Here is a 24,382-nt window from a genome sequence, read left to right as displayed (position 1 = left end):
GAAGTAGTGGTTCCCCAAGCTCTGCAAGGGCCGTGGCTTTTGTGGAGCGATGGGTAACGATGCTTCGTGGGTGACTGTTGTTGATGTGTGCAGAAGGTCCCTGGTTCGCGCCCGGGTATGGGCAAGGGGACGATCTAAAGTTATACTGTTACTTTGGTGCGGTGACCCGGATCACTGGTTGCTGCGGAAAAGGAGGAGGTCAAAAGGGGGGTGAGTGAAACGGCTAGCTTAGTTAGCGGTGGTGCACGCTAAATAGCGTTTCAATCGGTGCCATCATTTGCTCTGAGACCTTGAAGTAGTGGTTCCCCTTGCTCTGCAAGGGTTGCGGCTTTTGTGGAGTGATGGGTAACGATGCTTCGTGGTTGACTGTTGTTGATGTGTGCAGAGGGTCCCTGGTTCTCGCCCACGTATGGGCGAGGGGACGGTCTAAAGTTATACTGTTACATAAGTTTCAGAGAGAAATATGATGGTGATGACAGCTCTTGAAATTATTTTGTGGTATTTGAACTATGTAGAGTACATAGTTAACCTATAGTCGTGATAGTGTCTGCAGTAGTAATGGTGGTGAATGGTTATAGTTGAAAAAGTAGGTTGATTGATTGGATGGCTGATATGATAGGATAGCCTTAACATGTGAAAGTTAGTTTGTTGTTTAAAACTTGAAAGGTTCAAGAGTTACAATTATTGTTGTTGGGTGTTATATATTAATCTATGCACACTTATGTAGTTATAATTTCTAGTGCAAACAAGAGCTAGTGCAAACCAAAGCTAGCTAGCTACACCTAAGACCAGAGCTGGACCAGAGCTAGTGCAGACCACAGCAGTAGTTGTGTGGTCAGTAGTTGTGTTGTTGGGATCATTCGTTGTGTGGTTCAGTAGAATTGTGGTCAGTAGTTGTGTGATTGTGGTCAACAGTTTTGGTAAGTAGTTGTGGTTTGTAGTTGTGTGGCCAGTACTCGTCAGTAGTTTTGGTAAGTAGTTGTGTGGATGTGGTCAGTAGCTGGGGTCAATAATTGTGTTCAGTAGTGGTTAGTAGTTGTGGTCAGTAGTTTTGTAGTTGTGGTCAGTGGTTGTGGTCATTTAATTGTGTGGTTCAGTAGTTGTGTGGTCAGAAGTTTTGTAGTTGTGGACAGTAGTTTTTGTCTTACGTGTTGGGGAAGTGGTCAAAACAGCAGTTATTTCAACAACACAAAAGCAGTTGATACACTTACTAAACAAGCTGTAACATAATAATAATAATAATAATGTATAGTGCAAACAAGAGCTAGACCAGAGCTAGTGCAAACCTGAGCTACCTAGCTATGCCCAGGACTAGTGCTGGACCAGAGCTAGTGCAGACCAGAGAAGCAGTTGTGGTCAGTAGTTGTGTGGTTTAGTAGTTGTGGTCAGTAGTTGTGTGGTTATGGTCAGTCGTTCTGTTCAGTAGTGGTCACTAGTAGTGTGGTTGTGGTCAGTAGTTTTGGTAAGTAAGAACATGCTGGCAAACGTTTGTGCTATGAAAATAAATAAATACTCCGCTCTGACACTCAACTTCTTTGCTAGATTCATGATAGTATTGTTAGAAAAAGCAAGGAAAGTTAATTTCAAAACGTGATGTTGTTCTATTGGAATTTGCAGTTATTTTTGGTAATGAATCTGCTAGCATCTGACATTACATTCTGCATCTGAAAGCTGTTGATGGGTTACTAAAACAGCTTTATTTCTTGATTGGTGGAAGCTCTTCCAGATCAGTTTTGAAAAGCAGATACAGTGCCTTGCGAAAGTATTCGGCCCCCTTGAACTTTGCAACCTTTTGCCACATTTCAGGCTTCAAACATAAAGATATAAAACTGTATTTTCTGTGAAGAATCAACAACAAGTGGGACACAATCATGAAGTGGAACGACATTTATTGGATATTTCAAACTTTTTTAACAAATCAAAAACTGAAAAATTGGGCGTGCAAAATTATTCAGCCCCCTTGACTATAACTGTTAAGGGATTTTTTCTCAATAATGACTAATTATGTACACATTTCAATCAGGACTGATTAATCAGAATACTATTATGTTACTGTATAGATGTATGAATTTTATTTTAATCCTAGTACTGAATATAATGTGTGTAATTATAATCAAGAATTAGAACAATGGTAGAAACGAATGAACTTATCGTTAGACTGGCTAGAATGCTTATCTACACAGGAAGAACTTGGCTTGGTCATAAATTATCTATACTGGTGGGGGTCGATGTAGGAAGGCTTGAGAACTATACTGCCATTGTACCGGAGTGGAGGAGAGACGGGACAGTTCGAAACCTAATGACGTCAGTTTATAACCTGTTGTAAATTGTATCATGTTCAGTACTCTCGAGAATAAACGCTAGTGCTTGATTTTGAGACTGGTCTCCGCCCATTTTATGCAAATAAGTTTCTTACAAATCCTTAGAAATGGGCTGAGTGTATTAATTTAATTGGGTGTTAAACATATAGAGTAATTAAATTCCTAACAATAACAAATACTCAGATGAAACATATTGTGCAGACTACTTTGTGTCAAAGTTTAACAAGGACTCTCTCCTCCTCACCAGTGTCATGATCAAAGATATGATCAAGAGTCTCACATACAGTTTATCGTTTGGTCATTGTGCTGCCACTGAATGAATTGTGAGAAAGGCCTCAAAAAAGCTTTATATACCAGAGCTGTGAGAAAAGTTGTATATATTATTGAAACAATGTTGCGATTGTTTGTGAGAATGCCAAAAGGTGTGGTTCCCGTGGGGGAAAGATTCTATTGGGGAAAGGTTCCTGTGGGGGTTACCATGGAAGCCAAGAAGGGGAGTGAGGTGTGTGTGTGTGTGTGTGTGTGTGTGTGTGTGTGTGTGTGTGTGTGTGTGTGTGTGTGTGTGTGTGTGTGTGTGTGTGTGTGTGTGTGTGTGTGTGTGTGCGTGCGTGCGTGCGTGCGTGCGTGCGTGCGTGCGTGTGCTCAAACACACGTTCATGTGGGGGTCGGTGAGAGGAAGTGTGCCCATCTAATGAATGGGCATGTGCCTGAACTCAATTTTATACACTAATTGTAGTCTCACCCATTCATTTCTAATGACCGGTCATATATGACCGGGAACACCACAGGTGTACAAAAGTTAAATAAAACACCCAAAATGTTACGAAAATCCTCAAAATGTATTTTGTGTGTTCAGATGCACTTTGTGGACAAAGTCATGGAACCTTATGACAATCAAAATAAATCAACTACATATTTCAGAGAGAAAAATGGAGCGTTAAATGAACGTGTCACATAGTCACTGTATAGCAGCATGAGCAACTAGTGCTAGCAATTCAGTGAACAACTATCCTAAAATGGAAATATCTGACATGAATAACAAATAAACAAGTAATAATCAATCTCTTGAGTACCTGTTAATGAATGAAGTTGACAGTGACCAGAATAATTATCCTACGGTATAGAGTCCTCCTCTGGCATATTGCCTGGTCTGCTGCTCCATCGGTTATGGACATTACAGGTAAACTTGCATGCATATCATACAGGCCATGATTTTTTTAAATAGCTAAATAAACTTTTACTGACTGTTTAAGAATGATTAAAAGCCAGAACAGTGGTGTATAAATGTGAAGCTAATATTGCATTAGAGCTGTTGATGTTTTTTTCTAATGAGCAGGCGTAGATTGTGATTAATTTATACAGCTATCACACCTGTGCATATTATTAAATGACACTGATGTTCAAGATAACATGCTTTTATATTAGTTGATAACTAATATTGAAAGATGATATGATGCAATCTTAGATTGGAAGGCTACTTCATCCTAATGTAAACTACATGCAGATTAGTTCGCTCACAAGACTATCCAAATTAGATGCATTGTTGCTTGCATGCGATTGGCTGTGGTTTTGGGGGTGGCACAGTGTTGCCTGTCAGGTATTGTTCAGGGCCTAAATGTCTCAATAAGGCTTAATTGACCCATGAGCTCTTAGTTCAAGGTAAGGGACATTTAGCTTACTAACATTTTAACTTATAAACTGATAAGCTCCAAACACAAATGAAAGCATAATGTTAGCAATGACATGTATCATCCCTTAGTGTAGCAATCAATAAAAACATATGCGCTGATCCACCTTCCTCAGCCACACTATCAATCTATCATCAATACATTCACTCCTATTCATAGACTTTATCTCGTGATCTTGACAAAACAACTTTTGTTATGTTGTGTCCATGAGAAAATGATATTGTGATTGACTAAACAACTTGTGTTATGTCGTGATCATTAGAAAATTATCTTGTGATCGACAAAAAGTGTTTTATGTATTGATCGTGAGATACTGTACATAAGTTGTGATCTCGACATAACAAGGGAATCTTTTTTTTTGTAATATGTCCTCTCTGGTCTTTCATACTAAACAGCCGATAAGCAGGATGATATCGCCTGCTCGCTAGCTGTAATGTCCCTGGGGCTGCAGGGTAGCCTAGTGGTTAGAGTGTTGGACTAGTAACCGGAAGGTTGGAAGGCAGTTAACCCACTGTTCCTAGGCTGTCATTGAAAATAAGAATTTGTTCTTAGCTGACTTGCCTTGTAAAATAAATAAAAAACTAGCTCGGTTGGCAATGGGCTGGTAAACATCAGTTACTTAACATTTGACTTAAAATTCAGAGCTAGAGTTTTGCCTGGGCTGCAGACAGCTATATCAGTCAGCTAATACAGGACTATTAATGACCCAGTGCAATACCCTACTTCCCGTGGCTTATGATGAGACATCCTGAAAATAGTTTTTCTCAAAACTTCTTCTGTAGCGTCCGAACGGTTTGGCCGACAAACTATTATGACCCCTCTGTGGAAAGACGTGACTCTCACTAACGATCCTCCACAAGTGTTGTGGGACTCGTCTGAAATCGGTACCACCGATCTGCCAACTTCTGTCTGTAGCGTCTGACTGTGGAAAGGTGACTAACATGTACAGTACCAGTCAAAAGCTTGGACACACATACTCATTCCAGGATTTTCTTTATTTTTACTATTTGAATAGTGAAGAAATCAAAACTATTGTGGCAGATGGCAGGGAGAGGTGAGGGGAGTGGTTATTGAAGGGAAATATCTTGCAGCCCGCTGGCTCTACCCCCGAGCCTTTATATGGACTTCCTGCCCCAACGAGGCGTGGCTGTGGATCATTAAGCCAATGAGTGCTTGGGGATAAAAGAGGAAGTGGCCTGCACAAAGGGGCAGAGAAAGGAGGGAAAAATATGTGTTATGAAGAGTGGGAGAAGAGAGAACAATATCTGTGAGATTACCTGTTGTGACCTGGACTGTCGGATTACCCCCCTTGTGTACCGAACCGGATTGTTTGAGGACTCGACTTTTAGGATTACCCCTGGAAAACGGAGCGGATAACGAGAACGGCTCGTGGACTGTGAAGTAATTGGTGAATATATTTGAGATTCTTCATAGCCACCCTTTGCCTTGACAGCTTCGCACACTCTTGGCATTCTCTCAACCAGATTCATGAGGTAGTCACCTGGAATGCATATAACAGGTGTGCCTGGAATTTCTTTCCTCCTTAATGCATTTGAGCCAATCAGTTGTATTGTGTCAAGGTAGGGGTGGTACACAGAAGATGCCCCCATTTGGTTAAACAACCAAGTCCATATTATGGCAAGAAAAGCTCAAATAAGCAAAGAGAAATGACAGTCCATAATTACTTGAAGACATGCAGGTCAGTCAATGTGGAAAATGTAAAGAACTTTGAAAGTTTCAAGTGCAGTCGCAAAAATCATCAAGCTCTATAATGAAACTGGCTCTCATGAGGTCCGCCAAAGGAAAGGAAGAGCCAGAGTTACCTAAGTTCATTAGAGTTACCAACTTCAGAAATTGCAGCCCAAATAAATAATTCACAGAGTTCAAGTAACAGGCACATCTCAACTGTTCAAAGGAGACTGTGTGAATCAGGCATTCATGGTTGAATTGCTGCAAAGAAACCACTACTAAAGGACACCAATAAGAAGAGACTTGTTTGGGCCAAGAAACACGAGCAATGGACATTAGATTGGTGAAAATCTGTCGTTTGGTCTGATGGGTCCAAATGTGAGATTTTTAGTTCCAACCACCGTGGCTTTGTAGGTAAACGGATGATCTCTGCATGTGTGGTTCCCACTGTGAATCATGGAGGAAGAGGTGTGATTGGTGTGGGCGTGCTTTGCTGGTGACACGGTCAGCGATTTATTTAGAATTCAAGGCACACTTAACCAGCATGGCTACCACAGCATTCTGCAGCAATACGCCATCTCATCTGGTTTGCACTCATTTGTTCGCTCTGAAAATTACACTTTTTAAATAGAAAAATAACAATGCTTAAACCACATCAGGAGACTGCTTTTGAGGTCTGTGAAAAATTGTTTGGGACAAATAGAAGAAATGTCGATTTTTGGGTGAGTGGAGACTGCTTCGCTCTATTGAATCAGAGTAGCAGGATTAACGTACAGTCCGCTCTTCTCTTTACAGACAGGCAAACTAGGCAGTTCAGTTATTTAGAGAATGATGCACAATGCTAAAAACTCAGATCTGTGCCTCGACACCTGTCCTGTCTCAGAGCTGTACGGACAATTCCTTTGACCTCATGGCTTGGTATTTGCTCTGACATGCACTGTCAACTGTGGGACCTTAAATACTGTAGACAGGTGTGTGCCTTTCCAAATCATGTCTAATCAATTGAATTTACCACAGGTGGACCCCAATCAAGTTGTAGAAACAGAATGCACCTGAGCTCAATGTCAATTCTCATAGCAAAGGGTCTGAATACTTATGTAAAATAAGGTTTTTCTGTTTAGTTTTTTTCTACATTTGCAAAAATTTCTAAAAGCTTGTTTTGGCATTGTCATTATGGGTTATTGTGTGTAGATTTATGAGGACATGTTTTCATTTAATCCATTTTAGAATAAGGCTGTTTGGTTAAAAAAAAAAAAAAGTCAAGGGGTCTGAATACTTTCCAAATATACCGTAAATGTCATAGTTAAACTAAATGCACTCTATTAGCTTCCAAAATGTAAGTAGGCATTTTCTAATGCATTCTGATTAAATGGCTTGTCCTGCACTTTGTAAAAACCCAGCTTGCATGTTGGGAAAAATATTGGTTATTTTCTAAACATAGTATAGAACAAGAAGGCTACTGTTAAAGCTCCCAATTCACTGCTTATTGACAATGTTTCGATCCGAAACGGATCTTCGTCAGGTCAAACACACTGAGTGTTCACATCCCAAAATATATACATTTCATCTCACATGACCATTGCGGACGTGATGCATAGTGGGTGCAAAAAAACATTTGTATATCTCTAATAATAATAGAGATTTAGAAATTATTTCGTACATTGAGACTTATGGAGTTATTTTGTCCCATAAATGATAAATCTCCAAATGTGGATTTGTCAAGTATGGGTGAGATGAGTGTTCAGACTATGGGTGACACAATGTAGAATGACATTTTCCATAGAACGAAAAACTCCTTTTTAAATCCACTTTTTGTCCACCCAGATACAGAAATCCCTCCCTTAGAAACATACTGCAGATTGGTGGAAAAAGATTTCTGATTTTGAATAAAAAAACGAGAATACAGAGTCTACAATAATCTCCCTAAAGAACAGAGGCAAGCATTTGACATTTAAAAAAATGATTCCACTTTGATAGTGAGTAATGCTGACAAGGGCGGAGCTGTGGTGTTGTTAAACCATGATGACTATGTGAATGAGATCCGGGGACAATGGACAACACCGCTTTCTATCAGAAAGCTTGACTTTACACCACTGTTCAAAGAAGAGATTCACTGCAAGCTGATGTCTCTTATGGAAAGTGGAAACATTATGCAAAAAGAATATGAGTTCATGAAAGTAGACTATCCAATCAGGAGCATCATTCATGCCTTAACAAAAATCCACAAACGACTGGATAATCCACCAGAGAGACCTATTGTGGCCTCCATTGACTGAAAATACTTCTGCTTTTATAGATTTCTTTTTAAAAACCGGTGTGGTGTGACTCCTTGCACATGTACGTGATTCTATGGACATGATTAACACCCTCAAGACAATGCACAATATCAATGGGGAGATGTTTATGGCTTGTTTTGACGTTGAATCACTGTATACTAACAGTATACTAACATCCCCCACCAGGGAGGCCTAGAAGCCATGACACACTACCTCAGTCAACGACCCACTGGCAAACTGCTATGGGTAGTAAAATGTCACCGAATTATGCCATTCTGAATGTGTTTTTTTTCTTTTTTAGAAGAAGAATGTGATTTTCAGCCCTAATAATCCATTATTGCAACATATTAGACTCTGAAAATGCTTAATTGATGACGTATTCGTTCTATTTCAGGGCACAGCAGAGGAACTTCATTGATTCCACTCCTTCATCAATTACAAGCAGTTAACATTTGAAATTCACCCTCACATTTGATGCGCATGAAATACGTTTTCTTGACATTTTGAATAAGAGGGATGGGGGGTTAGTACGGATCTATACAGGAAGCCAACGGACAGGAATTCCCTGTTACTCAACGACAGCTTCCACCCTACTCCGCTAAAAAAGAGCCTCCCCATTAGCCAATACAGTCGCATATGTAGGATTTGTAGTACACAGAGTGACTGTCAAACAAACTGACCATCTGGATGAGCGTTTCAGACAGCAGGGTTACCTAGAGGAATGACACATTTTGTATACATATTATTATTTTCTGGAACCATTACATGCACCCATCTCATTTTTTTAAAAACTATTAGAGATATACAAATGTTTTTTTGCATCCACCATGCCTCATGTCTTCAATGGTCATGTGAGGTGAAATGTGTATATTTTGGGATGTGAACACTGTGCTTGACCTGATGAAGATCAGTTTCGGATCAAAACGTTGTCAATAAGTGGTGAATTGGGAGCTTTAACTTGTTCTATACTAGTATTCTTTATTAGCCCATCACCTATGTTTTTAAGGACATAGGTGTATGACCACAAACTTTCCTCTCTAAAAACATAGCAGAGGAAAGTGGTCCACAAAGAGGACTTGGTCCACAAAATAGTTGACGTGAACTGGCAAAAGAGTTGAGTCAATGTGAATACAAAGAGAACTGAGTTATTTTGCCCCCCCCAGAGTTCACTCTAAATAGGACTGAGATCGGTTCTTTTAAAAAGATCTATATGTGAAAACACCCTTAAGTAGCTGAGAAGTATACCAATGTGTTATACCCTCTAAAGTGCTGGGAAAGTGGTGAAAATGACAGTTTGTAAAGGTTGAGACAAAAAGTAGTTGATGTGGTAACTAAGCTGTCTTTTTTATTGGTAGCAGATAATTATGTTCGGATTCCTGATTTGAATAGCAGATAAGTAGACCAATATGTCACACCCTACGTTTTTGTCTAAAGTTCTGTGACAGTTGTAAAAATGTAAATTGTTTGGAAGTAGAGGTTAGATTTATGCTTTCTGTTTAACTTTAACTTTGGAAAGTGTTCAGTGTAGCATATTTTTGTCAAAAGTTGTGTTGTTCACAGTGAATGGTATGTTGGAAGTCTGGGAGTTGATTATATCACAACAGGGCCTTTAGACCGGTCTGCACATTTTAAAGTTTGAATGAGGTGTTTAGCTTAAAGCTGCAATATGTAACTTTTTGGGTGACCCAATTCACATAGAAATATCAATTATAGATCTGTCATTCTCATTGACAGCAAGTCTAAGAAGAGATAGTAGATATGTGCGCTATTGCTATGATTCACATGATTAAGTTTCATTTTAACATATTTTTGTTTTATACACCAGCTTGAAATACGGGAAATATATTTCACAGCAGTTTAGATTGTACAATGATTTTCTACACTATACTTGCTTTTTTTGTCACAAACTGAAATTGGGTAAACGTGTAAGAGGAATCGTTTTCCAGGTAGTAATTACAAGAAGTATGACGAATATTTAAAGTGGGGACTCTTGCCTTGTAAACCGCATTAATAAGAAGTATGAAGAAGATTTAAAGTTGGAACTTTTGCTTCACAAGTCCCATCTATTTAAAATGTCCTAGCAAGCCAGGCCAATGGGCGACGAGGAAAGGGGGCGGGATCCTTTTGACGTCTCGTGCGGCGGCGCTGAGTGTTTGTGGAGCGCGAGATTGTGTTTTTGTTGTTCTAATCAGCTGAATGTGGCTTCGTAGTTCCAGTTTGACAAGGCAAGGAAAGCCCCCCCCCCAGTTTGTTTAGTGCAATATCTGCACTGCACACACCGCGACACAGCTGAGGAAATGCGGACTTCTGGCGCTTTCGCTACGGGTTACATTGCTACAGTACCCACACCGTAGCAAGCTGGTAAGTAGTGCTAAAGGGTGTAACTTCACGCTATGTATTTTAGTCTTTCGAATGCTTGAGTTCGTGAATAATTTTATGCCATTATGTCCAAGCTCTATGAAATATGGCAGTTCTGGGCTAATGCTGTGAAGTATATTTTTCCAATATTTGAGCTGCTCAAGATTCAAGTTGCCTAATCTCAGTGTAAAGTGGACAGTATTATATTGTTACTGTAACGGTATTGGAACTGTGGTACATGCCGTGAATTGAATTGCACTTCCTGACTGTCAAGTCACAGAGTTTCTAAACCCAGTCACAACATCGCAAGACTTTCGGGAACGCTTGCGAAACAGACCAGTGTTTGGTGTTTGACAACTCAATGAGAGTAATTCTTCCTTAGTTAATGTTCTTGAAATGTAAAGGCACAACCTTGATTCGAGCCAATGTCTTAAGTAGTTGAACACTCCAGCCTCTTGAAGGTGACAAACGGACGTTTTCATTTAATTCAGAAACGACTTCATATCGAAGGAGGGCCTTTATCTGACAGTTTGCACATGCGCAGTTTAGCGCGAGACGACCGCTAGACTCATTTACGTGTTTCTGCGCATGAGTTTCGCGAGGTTAATTAACATCGCCATGACATCGCCAAGTGTGATCGTGGATCTCTACTGAAGAAGCACTTTCTGCCCATCTTCATACTGTACTGTCTTTGATCAAATTCTGAATATGTTATGTTATTATTGATAGGAATGTTGTATTTTGACATAGGATAAAACAAGAATATGCTATATATTTGACATGCGCGCAACTGTCTGAAAACAGACAGTTTTGTTGTTGTTATATAGCCTAATATTTTGCATTTCTAGTATCAATTGTGTGCGTAAAATAAATGTGCATTTTTGTTTGTTTTTTGGATACATTCTTGTGCAATCGGGAAAAAGAAGGGTGATTAAAAAATCGTTCAACCTACCTGCCTTCATTCACCAACGTCAAGTCTGACCATTTATATGAATGAATGTGCTAACTTGCTCAACATAGTCTTGATGATTGCAGTTGATCATGTTATACAGTGAATAATATCTTAGAATAGTCTGCATAGGCCTACATCTGACAAGATGCGAGTTCCAGAAATATAATCTTGCAAAGAATGCATTCAACCAGTTTTGGCTTGCTGTTGATGATGAATTCTGGAGAGCGCCCACTGCCCAGAATGAAATTACGCATATAGCCTAGTGATGGGCTGCTTTGTTGGGAAACTTGAGTCGGTGCACTGTAGTGGGTCGCCTGGCTGAAAACACACATTACAATGATGTTGATCGTATGAGATCTCCTTATACTGGTGATATGACATTTTCTGTGCATTGGTCATAGGACATGGTCAATACATTTTTGTTTTTGTCTGCGTTTAGTGCAACGCGTTCGTGGTTCATTTTTACGCATGCTAGAAGGTACTGCCACCAGGGGCATTTTAGGACCAAAAGTTAGACTATACTGTAGGCCTACATGACATGCACATGATCTAAAAATATGTTTTGAATGAAATCCTGAAGCGTTTGCTTTGCATCTATTCCTTATTTCCTTTTATATTTTCTATTACGTAATATATTAATGGGGCATTACTTAGTGTGTGTAATTTTAAAATGTGCATACATTTCTTTCATTGTTATACTGTCCTTCATTCAGAGAGAAGTAGCTCACTCTTTTGGAAGTTTCGAATTTTCACTGCACATTCCTAATAATCTCATTCACAACCCATCAGTGTTTCATTACAAATAAATCTACCCATTTTAAATCATCTGTTGCCTCCCTCTTTATTATTTTCCCTGTACAAGTGTCATTACAGTTTAAGTGTAATACTGACTAGCACCACCAAGACATTTTCTGACAGAATGTGTCCAAGATGCTCTCTGATCGTCCTCTGCAATTGGTTGGTTGGTCGCTTCATTTTGTTGTTCGATTTGATTTATAATTGATTTCTGCCTCCTCTCCTAACAGCTAAGAAGAGGATGTCACTTCAATAAGGTGTTGAAATATAAACATTGTATTTTAAAACAAAAAAAAATGTGTTCCTCTAGTAACTAAAATAAAATTGTATTGGTCGCATACACATACTGTATTTAGTAGATGTTAATGCTTGTGTTCCTAGCTCCAACAGTGCAGTAATATCTAAGACACACACACAAAAAAGTCAAATAATGGAATTTAGAAATTTTAGGTGTGTAGTGCATTCGGAAAGCATTCAGACCCCTTGACTTTTTCCACATTTTGTTACATTACAGCATTACTCTAAAATTGATTAAATAAATAAAAAATCCTCATCAATCTACACACATTACACCATAATGACAAAGCAAAAACGGGTATTTAGAAATTGTTGCAAATGTATAAAATGTAAAAAATGGAGTAATCAGACCTTTTATTCAGTACTTTGTATGATGCTACAAGCTTGGCACACCTGTATTTGAGGAGTTTCTCACATTCTTCTTCTCTGCAAATCCTCTCAAGCTCTATCAGGGTGGATGGGGAGTGCCGCTGCACAGCTATTTTAAGGTTCTCTCCAGAGATGTGCAATCAGGTTCAAGTCCGTGCTATTGCAGGGCCACTCAAGGACATTCAGAAACTTGTCCTGAAATCACTCCTGCATTATCTTAGCTGTGTGCTTAGGCTCGTTGTCCTGCTGAAAGGTGAACCTTTGCCCCAGTCTGAGGCCTCGAGTGCTCTGGAGGTTTTCATCAAGGTTCTCTCTGTACTTTTCTCCGTTCATCTTCATCTTTCCCTCAATCCTGCCTCTGAAAAACATCCCCACAACATGATGCTGCCACCACCATGCTTCACCGTAGGGATGGTGCCAGGTTTCTGCCAGACATGAATCTTGGCATTCATGCCAAGGAGTTCACTATTGGTTTCATCAGACCAGAGAATCTTGTTTCTCTTGGCTTGAGAGTCCTTTTGGTGCCTTTATGCAACTCCAAGTGGGCTGTCATGTTCCTTTTACTGAGGAGTGGCTTCCGTCTGGCTTCCATCTGACCACCAAGACTCTTCTTAGAGCTGGCCGCAGGACCAAACTGAGCAATCAGGAGAGAAGGGCCTTGGTCAGGGACATGTGCACTTCAACTGAGCCGCGGGATCCAAAATGCAAAACTATATGAAATCAAACTTTACAATGAAACACTGTCAGAACTTTACAAAAGCAATATACCGAGGTCTCTCGCTCCGATGACATCATTGCTTTTAACAATGCAATGCTCACAATACTAACTAGCAGCAGGATATAATATGTATCTGAAGAATACTTAGGATAATAGCTGTCACTTTTATGAGCTCTTAACCAACTGTGCTATTAAAAAAAAAGAAGAAAAAAATGTACACAAAAAAAACAACTTAAAAAACAAACTTATTTTGTACATAATGTTGCTGCTACCGGCTCTTATGACTGAAAATAGCTTCTGGACATCAGAACAGCGATTACTCACCTTGAATTGGATGAATACTTTTTCTTTAATGAGTCAGATGAGAGTGATTTACTCCAGACACCCGAACAGGCCCTCATCCCCGTCATTCACAGGGAAAAAGAGACTGAGATTTCGCGGAAGGAGATTGGGGTCCATTGTGAGGATCCGGTCGACGAGTGGCTAATCTGCCTTTGCCATCGGTACTATTGGCCAACGTACAATCGCTGGAGAATAAAGTCCTACCAATGGGACATTAACTGTAATATCTTGTTTCACTGAGTTGTGGCTGAATGACAACATGAATAACATACAGCTGTATCGGCAGATTAGAACAGCAGCTTCTGGTAAAACACGGAGCGGGGGCCTATGTATTTATCTAAACAACAGAAAATAACTCTAGACCATCTTTACTCCATACACAGAGACTCATACAAAGGTCTCCCTCGCTCTCCATTTGGCAAATCTGACCATAATTCTATCCTCCTTAAATTAAGCAGGAAGCACCAGTGACTCTGTAAATTAAAAAAAGTGGTCAGATGAAGCAGATGCTAAACTAACTACAGGACTGTTTTGCTAGCACAGACTGGAATATGTTCTGGGATTCTTCCGATTGCATTGAGGAGTACACCACATCAGTCACTGGCTTTGTCAGTAAGTGCATCGGTGACTTCGTCCCGACAGTGACTGTACGTACAGAAGCCATGGATTACAGGCAACATCTGCACTGAGCTAAAGGCTAGAGCTGCCGCTTTCAAGTACCGGGACTCTAACCCGGAAGCTTATAAGAAATCATGCTATGCCCTTAGACGAACCATCATACAGGCAAAGCGTGAATACAGGACGAAGATCAATTTGTACTACACCGGCTCCAACGCTCGTCGGATGTGGCAGGGCTTGCAAACTATTACAGACTACAAAAGGAAGCACCGCCGCGAGCTGCCCAGTGACACGAGCCTACTAGACGGGCTGAATTACTTCTATGCTCGCTTCGAGGCAAATAACACTGGTACGTGCATTAGGGCATCAGCTGCTCCGGATGACTGTGATCACGCTCTCCACAGGCGATGAGAGTAAGACCTTTTTAAACAGGTCAACATTCACAAGGCCACAGTGCCAGACGGTTTACCAGAACGTGTACTCCAAGCATGTGCTGATCAACTGGCAAGTGTATTCACTGACATTTTCAACCTCTCCCTGCCTGAGTCTGTAATACCAACATCTTTCAAGCAGACCACCATAGTCCCTGTGCCCAAGAAGACTAATTCAACCTGCCTAAATCACTACAGACCCGTAATATTCACATCTGTAGCCATGAAGTGCTTTGAAAGGCTGATCATGGCTCACAACACCATTATCCCAGAAACCCTAGGCCACTCCTTGCGTGCTCAATCCCCTCTTGTAATCCCTGTTCACTCATGACTGCACAGCCAGACACGACTCCAACACAACTAAGTTTGTCAATGACACAACAGTGGTAGGCCTGATCACCAACAACGATGAGACAGCCTATAGGGAGGTCAGAGACCTGACCGTGTGCTGCAAGGATGACAACAACCTCTCCCTCAACATGATCAAGACAGAGGAGATGATTGTGGACTACAGGAAAAGGAGGACTGAGCACGCCCCCATTCTCATAGATGGGGCTGTAGTGGAGCAGATTGAGCGCTTCAAGTTCCTTGCCGTCCACCTCAACAACAAACTAGAATGGCCCAAACACACCATGACAGTCGTAAAGAGGGCACGGCAAAGCCTATTCCCCCTCAGGAGACTGAAATGATTTGGCATGGATCCTCAGATCCTCAAAAAGTTCTACAGCTGCACCATTGAGCGCATCCTGACGGGTTGCATCATTGCCTGGTATGGCAACGGCTCGGCCTCCGACCGCAAGGCACTACAGAGGGTAGTGCTTACAGCCCAGTACGTCACTGAGGCCAAGCTTCCTGCCATCCAGGACCTCTATACCAGGCGGTGTCAGAGGAAGGCCCTAGTCATAGACTGCTCTCTTTATCGCACATCAACTGGTACCGGAGCGCCAAGTCTAGGTCCAAGAGGCTTCTGAACAGCTTCTACCCCCAAGCCATAAGACTCCTGACCATCTAGACTATTTGCATTCCCCCCCCCTTCTTTTACGCTGCTGCTGCTCTCTTATCTATGCATAGTCACTTTAACCTCTTGGAACTCTAGGGGCAGTATTTCATTTTTGGATGAAAAAACGTTCCCCTTTTAAACAAGATATTTTGTCACGAAAAGATGCTCGACTATGCATATAATTGACAGCTTTGGAAAGAACACTGACGTTTCCAAAACTGCAAAGATATTATCTGTGAGTGCCACAGAACTGATGCTTCAGGCGAAACCAAGATGAAACTTCAAACAGGAAATGAGCAACATTTTTGAGGCGCTGTTTTCCAATGTCTCCTTATATGGCTGTGAATGCGCCCTGAACGAGCCTACACTTTCTGCCATTTTCCCCAAGGTGTCTGCAGCATTGTGACATTTGTAGGCATATCATTGGAAGATTGACCATAAGAGACCACATTTACCAGGTGTCCGCCCGGTGTCCTGCGTCGAAATTGGTGCGCAATCTTCAGCTGCAAGTATACTTCCATGTGATTTCAGAGGAGAAAGCAGACTTCCACGAACGATATATCAACGAAGAGATACAGTGCCTTGCGAAAGTATTCGGCCCCCTTGAACTTTGCGACCTTTTGCCACATTTCAGGCTTCAAACATAAAGATATAAAACTATTTTTTTGTGAAGAATCAACAACAAGTGGGACACAATCATGAAGTGGAACGACATTTATTGGATATTTCAAACTTTTTTAACAAACCAAAAACTGAAAAATTGGGCGTGCAAAATTATTCAGCCCCCTTAAGTTAATACTTTGTAGCGCCACCTTTTTCTGCGATTACAGCTGTAAGTCGCTTGGGGTATGTCTCTCAGTTTTGCACATCGAGAGACTGAAATTTTTTCCCATTCCTCCTTGCAAAACAGCTCGAGCTCAGTGAGGTTGGATGGAGAGCATTTGTGAACAGCAGTTTTCAGTTCTTTCCACAGATTCTCGATTGGATTCAGGTCTGGACTTTGACTTGGCCATTCTAACACCTGGATATGTTTATTTTTGAACCATTCCATTGTAGATTTTGCTTTATGTTTTGGATCATTGTCTTGTTGGAAGACAAATCTCCGTCCCAGTCTCAGGTCTTTTGCAGACTCCATCAGGTTTTCTTCCAGAATGGTCCTGTATTTTGGCTCCATCCATCTTCCCATCAATTTTAACCATCTTCCCTGTCTCTGCTGAAGAAAAGCAGGCCCAAACCATGATGCTGCCACCACCATGTTTGACAGTGGGTATGGTGTGTTCAGGGGGATGAGCTGTGTTGCTTTTACGCCAAACATAACGTTTTGCATTGTTGCCAAAAAGTTCAATTTTGGTTTCATCTGACCAGAGCACCTTCTTCCACATGTTTGGTGTGTCTCCCAGGTGGCTTGTGGCAAACTTTTAAATGACACTTTTTATGGATATCTTTAAGAAATGGCTTTCTTGCCTCTCTTCCATAAAGTCCAGATTTGTGCAATATACGACTGATTGTTGTCCTATGGACAGAGTCTCCGATCTCAGTTGTAGATCTCTGCAGTTCATCCAGAGTGATCATGGGCCTCTTGGCTGCATCTCTGATCAGTCTTCTCCTTGTATGAGCTGAAAGTTTAGAGGGACGGCCAGGTCTTGGTCTGATACTCCTTCCATTTCAATATTATCGCTTGCACAGTGCTCCTTGGGATGTTTAAAGCTTGGGAAATCTTTTTGTATCCAAATCCGGCTTTAAACTTCTTCACAACAGTATCTCGCACCTGCCTGGTGTGTTCCTTGTTCTTCATGATGCTCTCTGCACTTTTAACGGACCTCTGAGACTATCACAGTGCAGGTGCATTTATACGGAGACTTGATTACACACAGGTGGATTGTATTTATCATCATTAGTCATTTAGGTCAACATTGGATCATTCAGAGATCCTCACTGAACTTCTGGAGAGAGTTTGCTGCACTGAAATTAAAGGGGCTGAATAATTTTGCACGCCCAATTTTTCAGTTTTTGATTTGTTAAAAAAGTTTGAAATATCCAATAAATGTCGTTCCACTTCATGATTGTGTCCCACTTGTTGTTGATTCTTCACAAAAAAATTCAGTTTTATATCTTTGTTTTAAAGCCTGAAATGTGGCAAAAGTTTGCAAAGTTCAAGGGGGCCGAATACTTTCGCAAGGCACTGTATGTGAAAAACACCTTGAGAATTGATTCTAAACAACGTTTGCCATGTTTCAGTTGATATTATGGAGTTAATTTGGAAAAAAGTTCGGCGTTTTGATGACTGAATTTGTTTGTTTTTTTGGTAGCCAAACGTGATGTACAAAACGGAGCGATTTCTCCTACACAAAGAATCTTTCAGGAAAAACTGAACATTTGCTATGTACCTGAGAGTCTCCTCATTGAAAACATCTGAAGTTCTTCAAAGGTAAATGATTTTATTTGAATGCTTTTCTGGTTTTTGTGAAAATGTTGCCCGCTAATAACGCAACGAGAATTGTGTTTGAGCCACTTGTTGTGCTGGTGGGGGACAGCAGTGCTAGCTCAGCATGGAGCCTGGGAGGTTTTGGGTTTGTTTCTTCGGGAAGGTCAATTGTTTGAAGTCATTGTAAAGTAAACCACTTGATTATTAAAACCATTTAGTGCTTACTCCGATAAGCACTAAATGGTTGTGGTGAAAATGGTCAAAAGTTATAGGTTGACTTTTTATAAGTTGGCAGAAGAAGGACACCTGCTTGTGTAACCTTTTTATTTTACTAGACTTGTTAAGTATGATTACTTTGATATAAAACTTCAACTGAATGTTATTGGAGAACCTTGCATAACTTTACCAGTGGGTGATTTTTATAGGGGTGAATGCTAAATATACTAGCTATTCAAGATTTTGGCATTCACTGTTTGATAGGAATTTGAATAGTCCCAATATATCAGCATGCAGGCTGTGCAGCACACAGGTACAGGTATTGTGTGTGTGGGTGCAACGTGCATGGGTGTGTGTGTGTGCATCATGTCTGTTCCTGTAGTTCTTGTGTCCCTGGCTCACACAGTGCTTCTGATGGGTGACAGCGATCTTTCTGCCAATTAGCACAGAACCTCTCTCTCAAACACACACACCTTGCGCCCCCCTCCTCATCTCTCATACACCGAATCAGCGAAGCAGGTCAACATGCCGATTTTAAATGCTGTCTGTCCTCTTCATACTGTGTAGCTTGTGTTTATGTTTGTGTCTGAGAAACTGTGACCATGACTCTGTGGTTGCTTTTGTAGTTGTACATTTCCCTTGCTTTGACCTGCCTGTGTTCATTAAAAGTACACACACACACACACACACACACACACACACACACAGTGTTTATTCCCAGAGACTGGTCCTAGGGACAGATGTAAACAGGCGTCGACAACCTTTTCATGTCCCTGCTGCTGGTCATTAATCCTGTTCTCTGAAACACAAGGGAATAATAGAACCACTGTGTCCCTCAGAGAAGAGGGAGCCAGGAACAAGGCCCTGGACACACATTTTTGTGGGGGGGGCTGAAAACAAGAGACCTGGAGCACTGTTCAGGAAGCCAACTGGTCCACTAGCCTGATTTATTTCAGCATGGTCATTAATTAATTGTTAAGGCACAACATGCATCCTTAAAATGTAGACCAGAGATCATCAATTAGATTCAACCGTGGGCCAAACATGTCTAAAAACCTGTTTTCACTTTGCCATTATGGGGTATTGTGTGTAGATTGATGAGGAAAACATTTTATTTAAACCATTTCAGAATAATGCTGTAACGTAACAAGATGTGGAAACATGGAAGGTGTCTGAATACTTTCCGAATGCCTTGTATATCCATGGCCCAGACCCATCCTAGTATGTTGGCTACCTCAACGAATGAGTCTTCGGTAGCAGACTCGACTGATGTTATTGTGGTTGGTTCTGCAGTAAGCGTGGATGGGGAGGATGTTGTTTCTGTAACCCTCCTTACTCCCACAGTAGTTAATCATTACATGTGCTCATATCTAACAACAGAACATGGGCTCATATGAGGGCTTTTGCATGGCTCAGTTGTCAAATAGCTCCCTACATGAAATGGTCTTAATGGTACCCAATGCCTGTAACCACACAAGGCCTTTAGGTAACAGCTCTCCCACTGAGGTTTAGTGTGTGGAGAAAATATTGTCTGTTCTACTTCTGCCTGGGCGATATCTTTGTGTAAACTGAAGTTGGCTGTGACAATCCCTCATTTTGGGAGAGGGAATGCAGAGAAAGTGTGTGTGTCTGCTTAGTCTCTGGTGCAACAGTGGCAGTGTGACTGCAGTGTCATACAGTAATTGTGGTGTATGTATGTAGTGGCAGGCTATTATTGGTAAGAACAGTGTTTTGGAGGGGTGTCTTGTTTTAGGAATGGATAAGAAAGCTACTGCCCATGCAGTGTCTGCTGTCCAGAGCTGGTGACTGGTCTCTTTTATCTGACATGGGATACCATTGAAATGGAGGCTTACCTGTAACCTTCACACGTTAACATTTTTCATGGAATCCTATAGCCTTGTGGATGCAGGGTCCAAATGACCAAGGCTAGATAGTGCTGTGTGGTTGGGGACAGAAGCACCAGATCATCAGCAAACAGTAGACATTTGACTTCAGTTTCTTGTAGGGTGAGGCCAGGAGAGTAGACTGTTCTAGTGCCCTGGCCGATTCGTTGATATACACTACCGGTTAAAAGTTTTAGAACACCTACTCATTCAAGTTTTTTTTGTTATTTTTACTATTTTCTACATTGTAGAATAATAATGACAACATCAAAACTATGAAATAACACATGTAGAATCATGTAGTAACCAAAAACGTCTTAAACAAAACAAAATATATTTTATTTTTGAGATTCTTCAAATAACCACCCTTTGCCTTGATGACAGCTTTGCACACCATTGGCCTTCTCTCAACCAGCTTCACCTGGAATGCTTTTCAACAGTCTTGAAGGAGTTCTCATATGCTGAGCACTTGTTGGCTGCTTTTCCTTCACTCTGCGGTCCGACTCATCCCAAACCATCTCAATTTGGTTGAGGTCGGGTGATTGTGAAGGCCAGGTCATCTGATACAGCACTCCTCACTCTCCTTCTTAGTAAAATTGCCCTTACACAGCCTGTAGGTGTGTTGGGTCATTGTCCTGTTGAAAAACAAATGATAGTCCCACTAAGCCCAAACCAGATGGGATGGTGTATCTCTGCAGAATACTGTGGTAGCCATGCTGGTTAAGTGCCTTGATTTTTTTAAATTTATTTTTAAAATCAGACCGTGTCACCAGCAAAACACAATCACACCACCTCCTCCGTGCTTTACGGTGGGAAATACATGCGGAGATCATCCGTTCATCCACACCGCGTCTCACAAATACATGGCGGTTGGAACCAAAAATCTCCAATTTGGACTCTAGACCAAAGGACATATTTCCACTCCATTTCCATAATGTCCATTGCTCATGTTTCTTGGCCCAAACAAGTCTCTTCTTCTTATGTGTACCTTTTTAGTAGTGGTTTCTTTGCAGCAATTTGACCATGACGGCCTGATTCACACAGTCTCCTCTGAACAGTTGATGTTGAAATGTGTTAGTTGAACTCTGTGAAGCATTTATTTGGGCTGCAATTTCTGAGGCTGGTAACTCTAATGAACGTATCCTCTGCAGTATAGGTAATTCTGGGTCTTCCTTCCCTATGGTGGTCCTCATGAGAGCAAGTTTTTTTTTTGCCATTTTTTTTTTTACCTCACACTTGTTGTTTGTTTACATGGATTTTATAATGTATGTTTTTATTTCCCCCAACACCACTTTCCATACATCTGTATAGCAGGCCCTCATGCCAAATTGAGTCTCAAGCTTTAAAAAAATCAACACAGCATGAGAAGCCTTTGTTTGTTTGTCAATTAGGGTGTGCAGGGTGAATGTGGTCTGTTTGGTAATTTGGTAAAAAGCGTATTTAACACTTGCTCAGGTTTCTGTTGATGCATACCCCACGGTAGTTGTTTTGGTCAAATTTGTCTCCATTTTTGTGGATTGGGGTGATCAGTCCTGGGTTCCAAATATTGGGGAATATGCCAGAGCTGAGGATGCTGTTGAAGTAAAGCCAATTGGACCAATTTGTGGTCTGTATATTTTATAATTTAATTTAGGATACCATCAACCCCACAGGCCTTTTTGGGATGTGGGGTTTGTATTTTGTCCCGTAGTTCATTACATGTATTTGGATAATCCAGTGTGTTCTGGTAGTCTTTAATAGTTGATTCTAAGGTTTGTATTTGATCACGTATATATTTTTCTGTTTGTTCTTTGTTATAGAGCCAAAAAGATTGGAGAAGTGGTTTATCCATACATCTCTGTTTTGTTTGGATAACTCAACTTTGTTTAGTTTTACAATTTTCCCAGAAGTGGTTAGATTCTATGGATTCATCAATTACATTGAGATTATTTCTGATGTGCTGTACCTTCTTTTTCCGTGGTGTATTTCTGTGTTATAGTGTGCTCAGATCTTCTGGGTCTCTGTTTTGGTTGGATAGGTTTGTCAATTTCTTTCAAAGGTTTTTGCATTCTTCATCAAACCATTTGTCATGGTTAATTTTCTTACGTTGTCTGCTTGACAGTTGTAGATTTGCTAAGGAAGCTGAGGTCAAATATACTGTTTAGGTTTCCTACTGCCAAGTCTACACCTTCACTATTACAGTGAAACATATTGTCAAGAAGGGATTGAATTTGTTGTTGCCTAATTGTTTTTTGGTAGATTTCCACACTACTTTCCTTCTACCTATAGCGTTTCTTAAAATTATTCAGTTCTTTTGGCTTTGATGCCTTATGATTGACCATAGCTCTGTTCAAGTAGTGTGATATTTGCTGTGATCTGATATGGGTGTCAGTGGACTGACTGAATGCTCTAAGAGACTCTGGGTTGAGGTCAGTGATAAAGTAGTCTACAGTACTACTGCCAAGATGTGAGCTAAAGGTGTACCTACCATTTGAGTATGCACATACTGTCAAGACGTTGCCCTGTTGGGTGAGGTTTATGATCTATCCCCCCAGTAAATACCATGGTAACATCAAAAGTTTTGGGAATGGAACAATATTTTCCCTTCACAACCAGTTGAAAGTGTCCGTTGGTACTTAAAGAATATGATGTCAGATCAGTTTGTTTCTGGGACATTATATCTGATGATTGGACAGCATAAATTGTATCTTGGAAAGTCTACACGTTCTAATAATCAGATTCACATGGAATTGTTGTGCAATTTAGATGTTTAATATTTAAACTATTTGTGAAAAGATGAAATGTAATTTTAGCCTCCTAAATAAGATAATTGTTTCATTGTAAAAATGTAGGCCCACTCAGTGGCCATGCCCAAGTGAACAGACTTAGTTTTAGAACTATAAAACACGCCCTTCTCTCCCCTGGTACAAAAGCCTGTTGGTGGAAGTCCAACTTCGTTCCCGACGATGTGAGAACTGGTGTCCATATGTTTTTAAAAGGGCTAATTTCAACGTGGAGGTGATGATCACCACTTTGAAATGGAGAATTTCAACGAGACCAGCTAGAATACAGCGCAAGCTGATTATGGCAACTTGGTATGAACTTTGAATGATTATTCACTGAAGAAGAAGTGATACCTCCTAGACGTCGAGATATCAGCTGTAAACGTACGTGGCCTAGGAAAGGACAGACGATCTCAAGAACGACAGGGTACTTGAACCTATCCGCTCTACAACACTACGACCAGAAAGATTCTTCAAAAGACAATGGTGATCTCTGCTGGGTAAACCAGTCTTGCATCTTTGACCCATCTATCAAAGCGCAGCTCAGAGGAAATATATATATATATATTTATATATTGCATTTTCCTCTTATGAATGGGCTTATTAGAATGTGTAAGACTCTGTATTTACTGTAGCATAGCTTCTCAAGATCCGATAGATTCAATCCCTTTTGTCCCTCAGTCTTCCCTCTCTTTCATTCAAACCCAACTCCCTTCCTTTGTGTAGCCAGCCGTCATATCGGGTTAGTCCACTAGGGGCTTTTATGACATGTGCTTCTACACCTGCATTGTTTGGGGTTTTAAGCTGGGTTTCTGTACAGCACTTTGAGATATCAGCTGATGTACGAAGGGCTATATGAATACATTTGATTTGGATTTGATTATTAGTAATCGATGTGTGATCTATCCTCTGTGTGTGTGTGGTTATTTAGCTTATTAGCTAGGGTTTGTGCAGATAACCAAGTACTTACGACAATCAGAATGAGATCGATTGAGGTGACGATTTATAGTTCACTGCTATTGATATAAAAGATCTTTAAGAGTGGATTCGGGAGATAACAGCTCTATTTAAATGAATGATTCCATGGTACCCCAGGTTATTCATAGTTTAATTCAATCAAGTCATCAATTAAACATTATGTAATTGATTTGATAAAATAGCATGTCATATAATTTAGTCATACTAGAGTCACGACAATACCCAGCGTCCGAGCTGCAGTAGTTGTGACCCTTTTTGTTGGTT

General features: G+C 40.6%; 1 protein-coding gene across 1 annotated transcript in view; it reads left to right on the top strand.

Annotated features, from left to right (window-relative positions):
* Positions 1-9,936: 9,936 nt before the first annotated feature.
* LOC135519957 (transcription factor HIVEP3) overlaps positions 9,937-24,382 on the top strand; it is an 89,490-nt gene continuing 75,044 nt past the window's right edge. The window contains 1 exon segment of the mRNA XM_064945217.1: positions 9,937-10,335. The gene's annotated coding sequence lies outside the window, so the exon portion shown is untranslated.

Source organism: Oncorhynchus masou, chromosome 29, assembly GCF_036934945.1.
Source record: "Oncorhynchus masou masou isolate Uvic2021 chromosome 29, UVic_Omas_1.1, whole genome shotgun sequence".
In the NCBI taxonomy this organism is placed as follows: domain Eukaryota; kingdom Metazoa; phylum Chordata; class Actinopteri; order Salmoniformes; family Salmonidae; genus Oncorhynchus; species Oncorhynchus masou.
The sequence above is the reverse complement of the archived record's forward strand: the minus strand, read 5'-3'. Positions and strand labels throughout refer to the sequence as shown.